Here is a 15,304-nt window from a genome sequence, read left to right as displayed (position 1 = left end):
AACGCTGGGTTGTTTAGAAGACAAATCTTGAGTTCTACAGTTGAGGAGAAATGGCTGTTGCCCAAGGGCTATGAACCTGCATCTTGTTTGCCCGTCATCCTGTCAGTCATTTTCCTTTTTTTTTAAATTAAAAAAAAAAAGACAAAAATCTGAAGTCAAAAACACCGAATTCCAAGTTTTTTCCAAGGGCGAAGTCCCCATCTCTAGGACACTGTACTAATAATACTGGCCTAGCCTATTCCGCGCCTGGGACCCCCCCTAGCCTTCTCCGAGGGGTCCGCACTGCGGGGCGCAAACCAACAAACCAGCTCCAAACCAAATGTTCCATCGTCAGCCAATCGCTGGCTGGGACCCCTCAAGAAAACCCGAGACACCTACAGAAGGTGAGTGGCATTAAGGCCAGCCTATCCAAGGGGAGGCAGCTGAAGGGGTGGGGTCAGAATTAGCCAATAGTTTCCAAGTGGTTGTTGTTAGGCGGGAGGAAGACGCCTGCGAGCGTGCGTGAGGCCTCTCCCCGGGAAGGGGGTGGCAGGAAGCTCGAGGAGCCAATGGCCGCGACGGGCGGGCGGTGGCGCTCATGCGTACTGCTTACCTGGGGCTGCGGGCGGGAGGCGGGGAGAATGGGGGAGGGGAGCGGGCAGGAACGCGGCGGAGCTGCTGCCGCCGCCGCAGCAGCCGCCGCCGCAGCGAAGAGGCCATGTTGTGTGGTGTGTGGGGCGGGGGGGAGGAGGAGGAGGGAGTAGAGCCGAGAGAGGAGACGGGAGAGAGACACCACACACACACGGCACAAGATGGCCGGAGAGGCAGCAGCACCCCGAGCTGTCAGGCGTTCCGCCGCGGCCGCGGAGCCCGCCGGCCGGCGAGGACCTCCTCCCGGGCGGCCCGCAGACCCGCGGGAGCAAAGCGGCCGTGGCTGGGGGGCGAGGCGGGCCGCGCGCCGGGCTGGGAGCCCGCGGCAGAGGCGCCCGGGGCGGCCGGGCCCACGACGCGGAGAGCGTCGCTGCGGCAGCGGCCGCCGAGGCTCCCCGGGGCCCCGGCGGCCCGACCCGTACGGGCGGGAGGCTCGGGCGGGCGCCCTGGCGCGGGAGTCGGGTGCAGGCGACCAGGAGGGGTCGGCCGCGGCGTTCGGACCCGGTGAGTGGCTCCCCGGCTCCTTTTATTGTCCTTTGTCCTTGGGAGGAAAAGCAAAATGTCCTTGAGCGCGCGAGCAGGAGGGGGCGGCGGGCAGGGCCTCGCGGGCCGGCTCTCCCCCGGCGGCGCCGCTCGCTGGCTCTCCGGGCGGGAAGCGCCGCGGGGCCGGGGGCTGGGGGCGCGGGCCCCCGCTGCAGACCCCGCGGCGGGCGGGGGGCCTTCTCGCTGCCCGGACCGGCCCCGCGGGGAAAGGGGCGGCGGCGGCGACCGTGCGAGGAGAGCCCCCGTCTGTCCTGGTGAGTTATTTTGATATTTAGGGTAAGGAAAAAAGAATCCCCTTTTCATGTCCTTCCAACTGGGGAGTTTTTTTTTAACCCCTTTCCCGTGAGGTGGGAACACATCTTCGTGGTCGAATTTAAAAGAACAATGGAACCCTGACTACGTTACAACAAAAAATAAAAACTTGTGTTTTTTTTTTTCCTTTTGGGTGTTGGCTTTTAACTCTTTCCAAGCCGATTTTGAAAACGGCTGCAGTGTTACAGATGAAAAGGTAGTTGCTGCTTGTTCAACCCTTTATTGACGTTAAGGTTGTCTTTTTAAAAATGCAAGTTGGAGGAGTGCTTCTGGTATTTCAAAAATTAAGAAGCGAAGTTTACTATGTCGTCAGGGCTGATTAATGGAAATAGATTATAATTACGGTGCTAGACGATGACGTTTGATTAAGGTAGTTTATTTTACTGAGTAATTACGCCAAGATTGTTTGACATTCTGTTGTTTGAACAATGATTAAATCTACTGTTGGGGTACTTTTAAAAAGGTCATAAGGAGCCGTTATACCACACCTGAATGTTAGGAGATACTTGGGTCAGTTCCTAGACTTTTGAAAGTTTAAGTTCGTCGTTTGATTATTTTAAAAAATGATATATATCCTCACAAGCTGTGGTCGACAAAACTTTTGCAAAGGAATATTCAGACACCAAATCCCTTTGTGAAGTTACTTTCTCGTAGTGTAAATATTGAAGTAGGATTGCTCGGTAATGGGCGATGAAGAGGAGCCATATTTGTTGCATGCATAAAAATCCAGTTATGCTCAAAATGGAACAGTATTTTAATAGTGTATTATGTTGTTTTAAAAATTTGTAGAGTCCCCTGTACAATCTAGAAATTTGAAACATTGTCTGAGAGGGAATTTAAGTTTAGTGATTTGAAGAACAAACCACAAATGCACAAACCTTTGTGTATTTTAGAATATATTTGTCTTCGTCCTGCGGTAGGTCGTGTGTTGCTGTGGAGGTGAAGATCTACGTAAAAATAGTGTTGGGCAGATTTACGTAGTACTTGTAAAATCACAGGTACTGTTGTATTTTTTAATGTTTTTGAGGGTATTTTTGTTAGTGAAATTGTTTTATTTTCCGAATAGCATTCATATACTGCTACACGTTACATCAGTTGCGCATATCTTGATTTTACAGACTGTTGTTTTAACCGTTTTGGTTTTTCAAACCAACGTTTTTTGAAATTTTTGAACACTGCAAGTCGTTTTATATTAATATTCTGAATCTAGTTTTTCAGAATCCTCTAATTAGCAAAATGCAAAATAATTGCTAGTTGTTTAACCTCATAAGATCTTTTTACATGAGAAATGGGGGAAGGGAGACTGAAAATGTTAGAGACCTCAGTTTGAAATTGAATAAAGATCATAGATAGTACATGTTTTAGATTTGCTTTAAAGACAAAGCTAATATCCCACTTGGTGAGATCAAATAACTTGTGGTTTAAAAATTTAGAGTAACCAGTAGCCATTTTAACTTCACTTATTTCTCCTGGAGTTAATTTTTAATTGGTCGTTTCTTGTAAAAGGTGGTTCTAGATAGTAAAGAAAATTTAAGATTATTTCAATCTTTACAAATGGTAAACTTCTTTGTTTTTCTGTATTGGTTGGCATAAAAGAAAAATAAAAATGAAAACAAGGTCATAATCTTAAACCTTGCCAAAGATGAGAATTTTTTTTTTAATCTCAATGCCTTATCTATAATATTTATGTATGCACCCAAAAGATGAGGAAAACAAAGAGTGATAGATACTATGATAAATAACTGCAACCTTAAATGTACAGGTAGCATGTTGATAAGCCATCTTCTTGAATTTATCCAGTGATCATGTCTCTGGAATATTTTCTCATTGTTTCATCACACTGAAACTTTGGCCAAGAATTGTTCAAAAATCACAACACTGATATTATCTTTTCTTTTTTTTTAAGGTAACTTACAAGATTAAAATTAAATTTGGTTGACGATGATTCTGAACAAATACGCTGTTTTATTTGAGGTAAGAATGGGTAAATGTTACTACTTTGACATAAAAGTAAGCTTATTAGGTTTTTATTTTCTTTGTTAATTTATATTTTTGATACTGATTATGAGTAAGTATCTGAAATAATTTTACAGAATCTTTAAACCTTTTCATTGAGAAGTATTATGTGCATAGCTATTGTAACTTAATGTGCCTTTTGAATAGTTTAAAATATTGAAGGTCCTTTAAGCCTTTGTTTAATTTTGGGACCAAGAAAAAGACTGATTATACTTTGAGGAAAACCATAAACCAAAGATATGCTTTTTCTTTTTTGCTGCCTAATATACTGTGCAAACAGTTTTAATCTTTTAATATTAAATAAGTTCATTGGAAAATTCAATGTAGTTACTTTTCATATTAACATTTTAGGGGAGAATGTTTTAAAAATTAGAGTTTTGTGAGCATAGATTTTAGTTTTTGTTTCTTTCATGAAATAAGAACTTTAAAAACATGTATTCCTACTTGGCTTTTGGTGGTTCCATCAATGAATTGTTTAGAATATTGTTTTCTTCCCCCCCCCCCAAAAGGTATGCCATTTTGAAGACTGAGACCGTGGAATTTTATCCTTGAGGATAAATCTTTGTGATAGTCTCTGTTTTGTATAGCAGGTAAGTAAATGTTTTTACCCAACATATGAAGTCTTAATAGCTACCAACATTTGAATAGGAAAATATCAGTAAAGGTTGTCAATGTGACATAAATTGTAGACTTAGTCTCGAAAAAGGGATGAGAAAAAGCCCGTCAAATACATTTCCTTATATCAAAGCAGTTTTGTGCTAATGTTAAAACAGTTGGTACATGTAATTTATATCAGCTGTGAGACATTCAGTACTTTTCAATTAAATGGTGATTTAGATTTATGGTTAAATCAGAAGTTGAGTCATCATCTTTACAATCTGAAATGTACATTCTTCAGCCATTTTTTTGGTGATACAGATTATGTTTTAGAAATGGCGTAGAATTTTTGTATCTGCAGATCTTACAATTCTTAAAAGAACTGCATTTCAAAAATTAAGTAGACCCTTTCGTAGTCTAGTTATTATTTAGTGGATTTAAAATAGTCATTTTACCTATTTTTGTGAGTCTTTCTTCCCAAGCAGGTAGAAAAATAAGTTATTTTACAGGAAACTAAAATGATGTGACTATAGAGACTTGTTACCTATAGCTTAGTAAGTCTTTAGAGCTTGAAAGGAAGGATTAATTTAACGTGTATATGATATTTTGATATCCTAAAATTAGATACATGAATTAAAAAAATATGTACAGAGTTTTCAGGAATAATTTCTTACTCCTTAACACTGAATGTGGAGATTAATGTCAAGTGATGTTAGCAAGGGATTTACCAGAGGAAATATGGAATATAATGAGATACCTTGGGAAATATTAAGGATAGTCAAATAACCAATTAATTTATATAAGGACGGGTTTGCATTTTTTCTTATAATTCTTGTGGATAATTTATCGTTGGTGTTAGCTTATTCTGTTGATTCGAATAGATGATACAGGTAATATTTTTATTTCTTTTAGCTTAATTTTTGCTTTTTGGTCCTTTTGCAGTTTGGTCAAATCTGTGTTTATTACAATGTACGAAAGAAAGCAAATGTTAGACCTTTAACAGTAATGTTTTAAAGATGTCATATATGTAGAGTCAAGGCATCTTTCTACCCAAGCGTCTTTAATACAAATATCAAAGTTAGGGGTTCCTTCTTGTAAATGATAGGATGTTATTTTGGCATTCAGATGTGCTTGGACACTGTTGTAAAAATTGAAAATTGAGCTTCTTAAGACACAAATGTATGTGAAGTTTAGGGTAAGTTTAAGTAGAAGTTGGCAGTGACTAATAATAGACTACCAAAGTTGTAATTTGAATCCATAAAATTTAAAAAAAAAAGACTTTAAGATTAAAATGTTAAATGGAGGTTTTAATTTTTTTGTCTAGTATTAATCATTATAAAAATACTTTAAATGATATAGAAATTCCTAAATTAACATGGTGGAGTTCAGTTTTCCTTTTTATCACCAACAAAATGAAAGATTTTAATAAGTCACATTTTAAAAAGATCTGCATGTCCTTTGACCTTCGTAATAATACGGTCAGTGTTTTGAAATCTGCTGCTGAGCCAGGTTTGTAAAATTGGCCATATTTCTGGTAGACAAAAAGAATGAATACGTGAGAGCAAATAAAACCAAAGATTCCATTCTTTTAAGTTACTATATTTCATCAAAAATTTTTTTAGTTTATTACTATTTTCTGTTTGAGTCAAAGTTACAAATACTTAAATATTTGTTTTATTTTAACATTTTGAATTCTTGAATCAAAATAACCTGATCAGGTTTGAGATTGAATTCCATTGTGTTTATCATTGTGGCAACAACTGTTTAAAAAATTCCCTGGTGTTCCACAGATAATGAAGGAAGCCATGCCCATAGTTAACAAAAGGCTTTCATGAACTACTGCATTATAATTAGAGGCTAGATGATATGAAATAGGTAATTTTGAATATAAATTTTCTTTCAAGCTTAGTTTACTATTGTTCACAGTTTCTTGATTATTTAAAAATTTGGACTGTGGACAACCAATTAAATTGCCTTGTTTACTCTGATTTTCTTCTTTGTTGAGAGGAAAAAAAGATAACTTGGGGATATCTCCATCTTCTCCATTAATGAGAGGTGTGTGAAAGAATGGAAAGAATAACTGATTCAGCAGAGAGGAGACTCAGCTTCTTATGTGAATTAGTTCTGTAATCTTGACATTTTATTCACTGTGGGCTTTAGTCTTCCTCATTTGTATAAAATATTTGGAGTTTTCCAGTCTCACACCAGTTTGCTCTTAAATTGTGCGGTAAAAATAATAGTGTGTCTAAGTCTCTTAAACTGGAGAGCAGTTTTTATAATTTTTGCATTGCAAATTGTAGATGTTATTTTGTGTTGAAGTTATTTGAATAACTTGAGACCTGGGCCAGTAGTATACTTGACTTTCCTAATTTTGATGGTGGTTTTGTCCCTAGATTGTGTCTGACTCTTTTCGACCCCATGGACTATAGCCTGCTAGGCTCCTCTGTTCATGAGGTTTCCCAGGCAAGAATTCTGGATCGGGTTGCCATTTCCTTCTCTAGGGGATCTTCCCGACCCAGGAACCTGCGTCTCCTGCATTGGCAAGAGGATTCTTGACCATTGAGCCACCAGGGAAGCTGTTTCTTAATTTTAGGGGTTCTAAACTATTAATAAATAGTATAAATGCAGACATAATGGAGAAGTGTCTTTAAAAAATAGAGATTTAGAATGCTACAATGAAAGCGTTTTGAATTTTTTCCTAATTATTTCATTAAATAATTTAAAGATTAATGTATTAAATGTAATATTTGCAGCTGACCATCATTATTATAAAGCTTACATGCTTGGCATAACCTATATAATTTCTCTGAATACAACTGTATTTCAGAGATAAATATTCTCTTTCTCAGCTACCTTTCCCTTCCAGGTTAAGTGGCTCAGCACACTTAATTGTCAAATTGACTGTTATTTCTGAATATAATTAACCATGACAATTTAAATTCAAGGATATTCTGAACTTTACAAATAAAAACTGTGATTTGAATGTTTATATAACTTCTAAGAAGCATGTTTACTCCAACAATTTGATTTATACATTGTGTGAAGCTGGATAATCCACTGTTTTGGAAAACAAGCCTTCTTTCTTTGAGTTATTTGAAATTGAATATTTCCCAAACAAGCAATTATATCCTTAATATATATTACAGAGTAGTCAAAATCATTTTAATTTAGGTTATCAAGCAAAATATTTTGCTTAACTTTAATGGTTTATGAGCTGTGAGAGTTCTTATGACTTGATGACTTTACCACTAGTACCTTATTTTTGTGAAAAATTTCTTACATTTGACAGTGTTCTCAAGTTTTATTCTTAAGATGTTAGATGGTTTTGAGGACTTCAAAAGATGACAATCAAATGTAAGGAAAGCACAGATGGCCTAGTGTTAATGTAAGACTACACTAAAGTCATCTTTGCGTTCTACTATAGAATGATCAGCAATCATAATATACCTTTAATTTCATATTAAATGAGGATCCTTGTTACTGCAACATATTAAAGATAGATAGGAATATGAGCAAAATTATCAAAGTTGGTAGTCTGCTTAAGGTGAACTTAGCTTGTGTTAGTGGCTCAGTTGTGTCTGACTCTGCAACCCCATGGACTGTAGACCGCCAGGCTACACCGTCTATGAAATTCTCCAGGCAAGAATACTGGTGTGGATTGCCATTCCCTTTTCCAGGGGATCTTTCCAACCCAGGGATCATTCCCAGGTCTCCGTGTAAAGGAAGGCTTTGTTAGGTTTTGGAAAGGAGATTGAGTGGTTGATTACATTAGTGTCAGTACTTTTTGTTTGTTGTGGTGCAAAGTGTGATCCAGCTTCTCATCTGAATTTCATGGAGTGAGCACTCTGAACCACATACTTGTACTGGTAGAGAGCTTTTCTTAAATAAGCTGAAGAGTTTTCCTCAGACATTTCTTTCATGGATATTCCCTTAAGTCATTCCTGCCCTGCTCAGGGACTAAATCAACTTATTTTACTTGATTGATTTAGGATTTATCTTTGTTCAGTAACTGCTGCCTTTATATACTGCTACTGCTAAGTCACTTCAGTCGTGTCTGACTCTGTGCGACCCCATAGACGGCAGCCCACCAGGCTCCCCCCATCCCTGGGATTCTCCAGGCAAGAACACTGGAGTGGGTTGCCATTTCCTTCTCCAATGCATGAAAGTGAAAAGTGAAAGTGAAGTCTCTCAGTTGTGTCCAACCCTCAGCGACCCCGTGGACTGCAGCTTTCGATTTTCCAAGCAAGAGTACTGGAGTGGGTGGGGTGCCATTGCCTTCTCCGGCCTTCTTTATATAAGGTCAGGTTAAATTTGGAAGCTTATAATGCTGTGTTTCTTGTTAATTGCTTCATTTTATTAACTTGTTAGGAGGAAATTTTAGCACCTTGATCTTAGAAAAATTTTTGAAGCAGATGTTTGCAATATTTCTTGGATATGAATAGTCAAAATGATTAGTGAGTTTTGGTAAAGTTATCAGGAACTTGCTTTATAATTTGAAAATTGGAAACCTTGGTCTTGGAAAACATTTAGGTAGTTTAGTTGTTGCTTAAATCTTAAACTTTATTTTACTTTCTAAAAATTCTTAAATTGGTACTTTTTCATAATTGAAGTTTTAAACAAAGCATTTTGGATAGTTCTTGCCATTGTTTTGATTATTATAATCATACTTTGGCACAGGAGTGACGGGAAAAAGTATATACCTGTATTCTCAAAAATTTACTCGAGATAGAGAAACATTGTCTTCCATGTTGGTGAAGTATTTCAGTCTAACCAGTGAAAAGTATGGGTATGGTATTCTTATCAAGCCGCATACTTTAGAGAGGGTTAGTGTTGATGCTGGGAAAAATTGAGGGCAAGAAGAGAAGGGGGTGACTGGATGAGATGGTTGGATGGTATTACCAACTCAGTGGACATGAGTTTGAGCAAACTCAGAGTGATGGTGATAGACAGAGAAGCCTGGCATGCTGCAGTTCATGGGTTCAGGGTCCAGCAAGACTTACTGATTGAACAAGTGCTGAGTAGGTCCATTTAACTAGTAGTAAAGAAAAGTTGGAAATTATGCTTAAGATTTCTATCCAAGAATAGTGTTGATTAAGGCTCATGATGGTATAGTAATACTGAAGACTGAGAAGCGTGGCCCTGCCAGGTTGGAAGTGGAAGTTTTCCTTTAGAAATGTTGAAAGCAGGTTAGATGAAGGACCAGAAGGTAAAGTACTTCTGTTGAGGAGTAAGGTTGGCTCTGTTAAACAGCTATTTTAACAACCATGACTGCCTGTTAGGGAGCCCAAATTTTTACCTAGGAAGTTCTTGGGGACTGAGACTTAACATGTGTTTTTATGGTAACATTCTACAGATGAAGTTCTGAGCATTCAGATTAAAGATTCTCTGGATTAGAACTTTTGATCTTTTGGAACTGTCTTTATAAATACATATCTGGTCATTGATTCTGATAAGATGTTGAAATTTCCAAATCTATTTTTGTGTTTCTGTACATAAAATTATATTCCTTTTGCTTTCTGCAGGAGTATGAATCCTGAAGCTGAATTACCTAAGGGGCCTCTACACCGAAGTGAAATAGATGTTGGTGGAAGCATTTAGTAAGTTTTTACTCAATTTACATGTTTAATCTGTTCTTTAAGTTTAAATATGACTTTGGAAATTTTAAGTAAATGAGTCTATAAAAACAGGGATTTAGTGAGGTTCAAAACAGTACAAAAATAAACCCATACGGTGAGATGTGTACCAGGTTTATTAAAATCTTACTACTTTACTCCAACCTTTTATTATTTTCTGCCTTTTTAACTTAGGTTCAGGCAAAGTTTAAATGGCAAGAAATCATATTTGAATATGCTTTTAATACTATACCTAGGACTTCTGATGGTCCAGTGGTGAAGACTGGGCTTCCACTGCAGCATGCAAGGGTTTGATGCCTGGTCAAGGAAATAAGAGGCCACATGCACAGTGCAGCCAAAATAAAACCTGCACCGTAGATCTAGGTGTTTGTAAATTGCCCTCTGTTTTTATGAATAAAATTTTATTAGAACACAGCTGTGCTGTTTCATTTACACATATTCTGTGTCTACTTTATTGAGAGCTACTGAGTAGAGAGTAGTTGTAGCTAATGGCCACAAACCACTGAATACTTTAAGGAAACCTAGCTTATTCTGGATCCTTGTTTTTTGTCAGCTTTACATATATAGAACTCAGAAGCCCTTGAATTCTCTTGGTAATAGAGCATACTTTTTACTGGATTTCATTGTTACGAATTCAAATAAATGAAGTAATCATGAGCTTTCCTTAAACTTGAAAGCCCAACAAAAAGTTCTTTTTACACTGGGTTATTGCCTTGATAGTGTAGAAGGTTTGGTTACTACTATGGAATTTCTAACTCACCATCTGAGAAATAGTGGGGAAAGAGTGGTGGGACTGTATAAATGAATTTGGATGAATTCTCAAATGGATATGTTTATTTTTGACAAAACTTTTTAGTATGATAATTATTTAGTAATTGTTTTATTAAAAGGTTGTTGAATCACATTTGCATATCTAGATTCTATATGATAATCTGTTTCTCATTATTGTTTGAACCTCTATTATATAAATGGTGACTAGGACCTGTAAAATAGTGAAAATTTTTTTTTAATGGGGGGTGGTGAGGACAAAGATGAAAACTTACCTAATGTAGTATAATTTATTGACTTCATGCCTTCTATTTTAATTGCCTGGCACATAGTGGGTGCTCAGTAAATACTTGTTAATTTAATGTATATAGTTGCTGTTAAACATTTGTCAACTAGTGTTTTGAGTCTAAACTAAAAATGAAGGGAGATTCATTAAGTTTATAATGCTTTAAATAGTAACTTTTAGATATGCTTTGAATACTAAACTTTGACTCAGTAAAAGCTTAAAACTTACAAGAAACCACAACTTTCAATCTTTGATGAACATGTAGTCAACTTTTAAAGTAATAGGGATGATGGGGAAGATCTGATAATAAAACTTTTAATTTTCTTAGCCCTCATAGTTGAACAGCATAGTTAACACTGAACAACAGCTGGCTGCTTTTGTTTCTTGAATGTCCACCTTATTTAGGACCCAGACTTGTTAATGTATTTTAATCCTATTGAGGAGTCAAGCTGTTTTTGGTAATAAGACAGAATATGTGAATTCACTATTAAATATTTTCAAATTTAAAGGCTGTGCAAAGAAGATTGAAATTATGACATAAGTACCAAGAAGATTAATTATGTGATGATAATGATCAATTTCTCCTTCTTACTGTAATTTTGTACCAATTTGTCCTACTATTTTGCATTAAGTCTTTGAATTTTAACAAATTGTAGCATTTATTAGAACCACTTGTTTAAAAAATTGAGTCATTCATCATTTTCCTTGTGCTCTTCCATGTCCCCCACATGTTTTGTTACTTTTAAAATGGGGATTTGCTAAGAAGTAGAGGTAAGGAAATGGTTTATTTTAGGGGAACCTCTCTTAAAACACATCAGTAATGAATCACTTGCTTGCATTTCAACTAACAACTCATTTCACAGTATCCCAATGTTTTTTTAAACAAATCTACTGAATTAGAATTTAAAATTTTCTTGTTCAATATTATGTTTTTAATTTCTGGCTGTACAGTACTTGGGGATTTTAAGAGGCACCCCACTCCAGTACTCTTGCCTGGAGGATTCCATGGGTAGAGGAGCCTGGTGGGCTGCAGTCCATGGGGTCGCTAAGAGTTGGACATGACTGAGCGACTTCACTTTCACTTTTCACTTTCATGCATTGGAGAAGGAAATGGCAGCCCACTCCAGTGTTCTTACTTGGAGAATCCCAGGGATGGGGGAGCCTGGTGGGCTTCCATCTATGGGGTTGCACAGAGTTGGACACAACTGAAGCAGCTTAGCAGCAGTAGCAGCAGTACTACCTTCTCACCATAAAAGTTTGTCTAGAACTGACTTAGAACAAGCAATTTAAAACAAACAAAAAAAGGTGTAAGTGACCATGATTGTGGGAAAATTCTCTTACCTTTTCATAGTATTAGCTTGAAGCTAGTATGTTTGATGATGGAATTCTGGATCAAACCATCATCTCTTCAGTATGTTTGCAGTAATCCACAAATTGCTGAAAAGATATGGAGTAGTAGAGCTTTAATACTAAACCCTATTCAGTTTTCTGTACTGATGTTATTTTAATGCAACATTAGCATTGTGTTAGTCACTCAGTCATGTTGGACTCTTTGTGATCCAATGGACTGTAGCCCACCAGGCTCCTCTGTCCGTGAGATTCTCCAAGCCAGAATACCTAAGTGGGTTGCCATTTCCTTTTCCAAATGTGGCATTAAATTCTCTTTAAAGCAGAAATTGTTTTTGTCTTTTAAATAGTTGACCCCAGGACCCTATAGGTTTTACAGAGATACCATGACTGTTGGAATATAAATTGTTTGATTCATTAAGGTTAGTCTGTAGGTCCTCAGGTACTTTGGTTACTCTGGTATATTGGAGTAATAACTAATATTTATTGAGGTCTTTCTATATGCCAGGTAATGTAAAAGCTATAAATGTTAATCTTCACCACTACTGCTACATAAGGTAGGTACTACTGTTACTTCTGTTTTACAGATGAAGAACTGAATTTAGTTACCAATGAAATTTCCAGGCTCAACTCATGCATACCTTTTCACTTTTTTAACTTTACTTATTTTCAAATTTAATTTTTGTAAGAAATTGAAATTCCTTGAAATCCTTGACTATTCTTTTAAGTGCTCTGAATGCTTGACTTAGCTCTTTTGCTTATTAACAGAATGCTCACTCTCTGGGTTTTGATTGGCTTCATAGGAATGCAGATTGATCATGGCTTTTCTAGTACCAATCTTTTTCTTCATCCCACTCACCTCCCCCTCCCACCCTCCCCCGCTTTTTACCATCTTAAATATGATGATTGTATATTTTTTAATCTCTATTTTTGTCACACAAGATGATGCATTCTGTTATTTAATTTTGATATGATTTTAATATCATTTGGCTTCCTTGTGAATCTTTATGGTTTTAATTTTTTTAATAAGGCTTTAATATTTTACATAGTGTCAAGAATGGATTTTGCCTCTTGCCTTGTGGCAGGAGAGTATGAAGCACTGAGTTTGTCACTTAGCCCACTAGATTGAATAAATTGCACCTATTGCTATTGTAATGATTGTAACTTGATATCAATGCATTAATGTCACTGTTCATCATAATAGTATTTACATTCCAAACTTCATTTAGAGCTTGATCCTTCATTGTAACAGTTTGAGAAATTGGTTTATAATTAACTAATCAAGAGGAATGAAGGTTTTCATCTTTTTACTTTAATATAGAGATATATGTCCCTTAATTTTAAGGAATGAACAATTCAAGTGGAAGCTATTTTACTGATCTGGGAAATAAATGAGTTATTTTTAGTTTTCCTTTTAGGCTGGAGAGATATCGGCAAAAACATTTGGGAGAAATATCTTTCGTTTGGTGTTTATTGATATTGTGACACTCATTTTCAGTATCTGTTTAATGAGTGGTGATATCTCTTGGTTAATCATGTGATTTATTCAGTAGATTTTTGTACTGTATATAGTAGACAACAGCAACAATGAATCCTTACAGTTTTGGAATGAATGTATTAACTACCTAATGAGCAAAAAACGCCCTTGTATTTAATAAATTCCAAGTCAGTCATCCAGACTTTATTGCTATAAATTTAGTTTGAGAGCTGCAAAATGTATAGAGAAGATTAGAGTTAAAGCTTATTTTTCTAGCTGTGTTTGATCATGATGAATTCGGGCCATTTATTTAATGGTAAAATCCCCTGACTTCCCTTAATTCCTTTAGTTCAAATTATTTAAGCAATTATTTTTTTTTAATGAGGAATATTTGATGTTTTTGAAATGATAATTTTATTTTGTATTGAATTTGAAATCTGATACATCAAATAAGACAGGCAGACACTCTGCATTTGGATCATTTTGTTTTCTAGTGAATGTGTTTCCTGCATTCTCATGTATGTAGCTCAAGATTATCCGTGTCCATTTGTGTTACCTTTGCAAAATTAAGATCTGTTGCACCAGACAACTGCTATGATCCACTGCTTTGGTTTTTTTCCTTTTTTTAATTCTTTAAGATTCTTTTCCATATTTAGTTTTATTTGAAGAAGCTTGGAAAGTTTTCTGCATTGAGATTTAGAATCCATAGTGTTGCTGTACTTTAGCTTTCCAGAATTGTTGGATTTGAATTTTTGTTTCCATTTCTCATGTAGATAGTATAACAACATTTAACTATTGAAAATGTGACTCTTCACTGCCACATTTTTATGGTTACTCTGTATCTGTGACAGTAAAGGAATTTTGTTACTGGTGTGCTGTTTTTGCCATCCTTCTCTCAAGGAGAAGTTGTCTGTGCAGCACGTGCAACTTAATATAATACAATTTTAGAGTTTAAAGTTGTTACAAAATTATTAAAGCATTATGTATGGTAAGCTTATCTTCAAGGTGGGTAGATGTTGTCTGTTTGAAGGAATATGATTGTTGATATTCCAACAGCATTTTTTTTTTCTTTTAATGTTTCCATCAAGCACCCAGTCAGCTTGAAGAGTCTCAAATGGACCCTACCACTGAGAAATCAAGATGGCAGTCCACTATGGGGAATTGAGAAAAATGGATTAATACAAGAGTGCTGTGATATTATACAACCAAGACAGGGTTCTTTTAACATGGATTTCATGAAATGAATGAAGATATAGGTTTCTTAACAGCACAAATGGACAGTGAATTTCACTTTCTAGAGACTTTTTGTATCGTTAATATTTTTGACATTTGGAGAAAAAGATGGCACATTATTAACAGATGATAGTTTGTATGCCTGGAATTTTTTCAGTTTGATTTGTATGAGTATGACCTTGTGGAATGTTAACTTTAATAAAATTTCTAACACTTTAAAATTTCTCAGTTTGGGTTTTTTGTTTTTTTTTTTAAGCTCATGTTTCATTAAATACTCAGTGTCGCCTTAAATAACACTTTGACCTTTACATTTGCCCAGCAGTCAAGTGTACTGAATAAAGCTGGTAAAATGGAAATGGTGTGCTGGAAAATATTTCACTTGGTTGATTAAGATTTGTCTTTTTACAAAGTTGTGGAAATTTATTTGTGCCTTAAAAAATGGTTGTTCAGGTAAAATACTAT

General features: G+C 36.4%; 1 long non-coding RNA gene across 2 annotated transcripts; it reads left to right on the top strand.

Annotated features, from left to right (window-relative positions):
- The first annotated feature begins 602 nt into the window (after window positions 1–602).
- Window positions 603–15,063, top strand: LOC138423439 (uncharacterized). Of its 2 annotated transcripts, XR_011250260.1 has the most exons (6): window positions 603–1,134; window positions 3,392–3,459; window positions 4,011–4,091; window positions 9,621–9,695; window positions 12,641–12,689; window positions 14,698–15,063. It is a non-coding gene; the product is annotated as an uncharacterized lncRNA (long non-coding RNA). The 2 variants fall into 2 exon arrangements; XR_011250259.1 differs by lacking the exon at window positions 12,641–12,689 and having other exon boundaries at window positions 614–1,134.
- Window positions 15,064–15,304: the final 241 nt, after the last annotated feature.

The sequence above is a fragment of the Ovis canadensis genome, chromosome 18 (genome assembly GCF_042477335.2).
Source record: "Ovis canadensis isolate MfBH-ARS-UI-01 breed Bighorn chromosome 18, ARS-UI_OviCan_v2, whole genome shotgun sequence".
Classification (NCBI taxonomy): Eukaryota; Metazoa; Chordata; class Mammalia; order Artiodactyla; family Bovidae; genus Ovis; species Ovis canadensis.
Note: the sequence above shows the minus strand (reverse complement) of the source record. Positions and strands in the feature narration are given on the sequence as shown.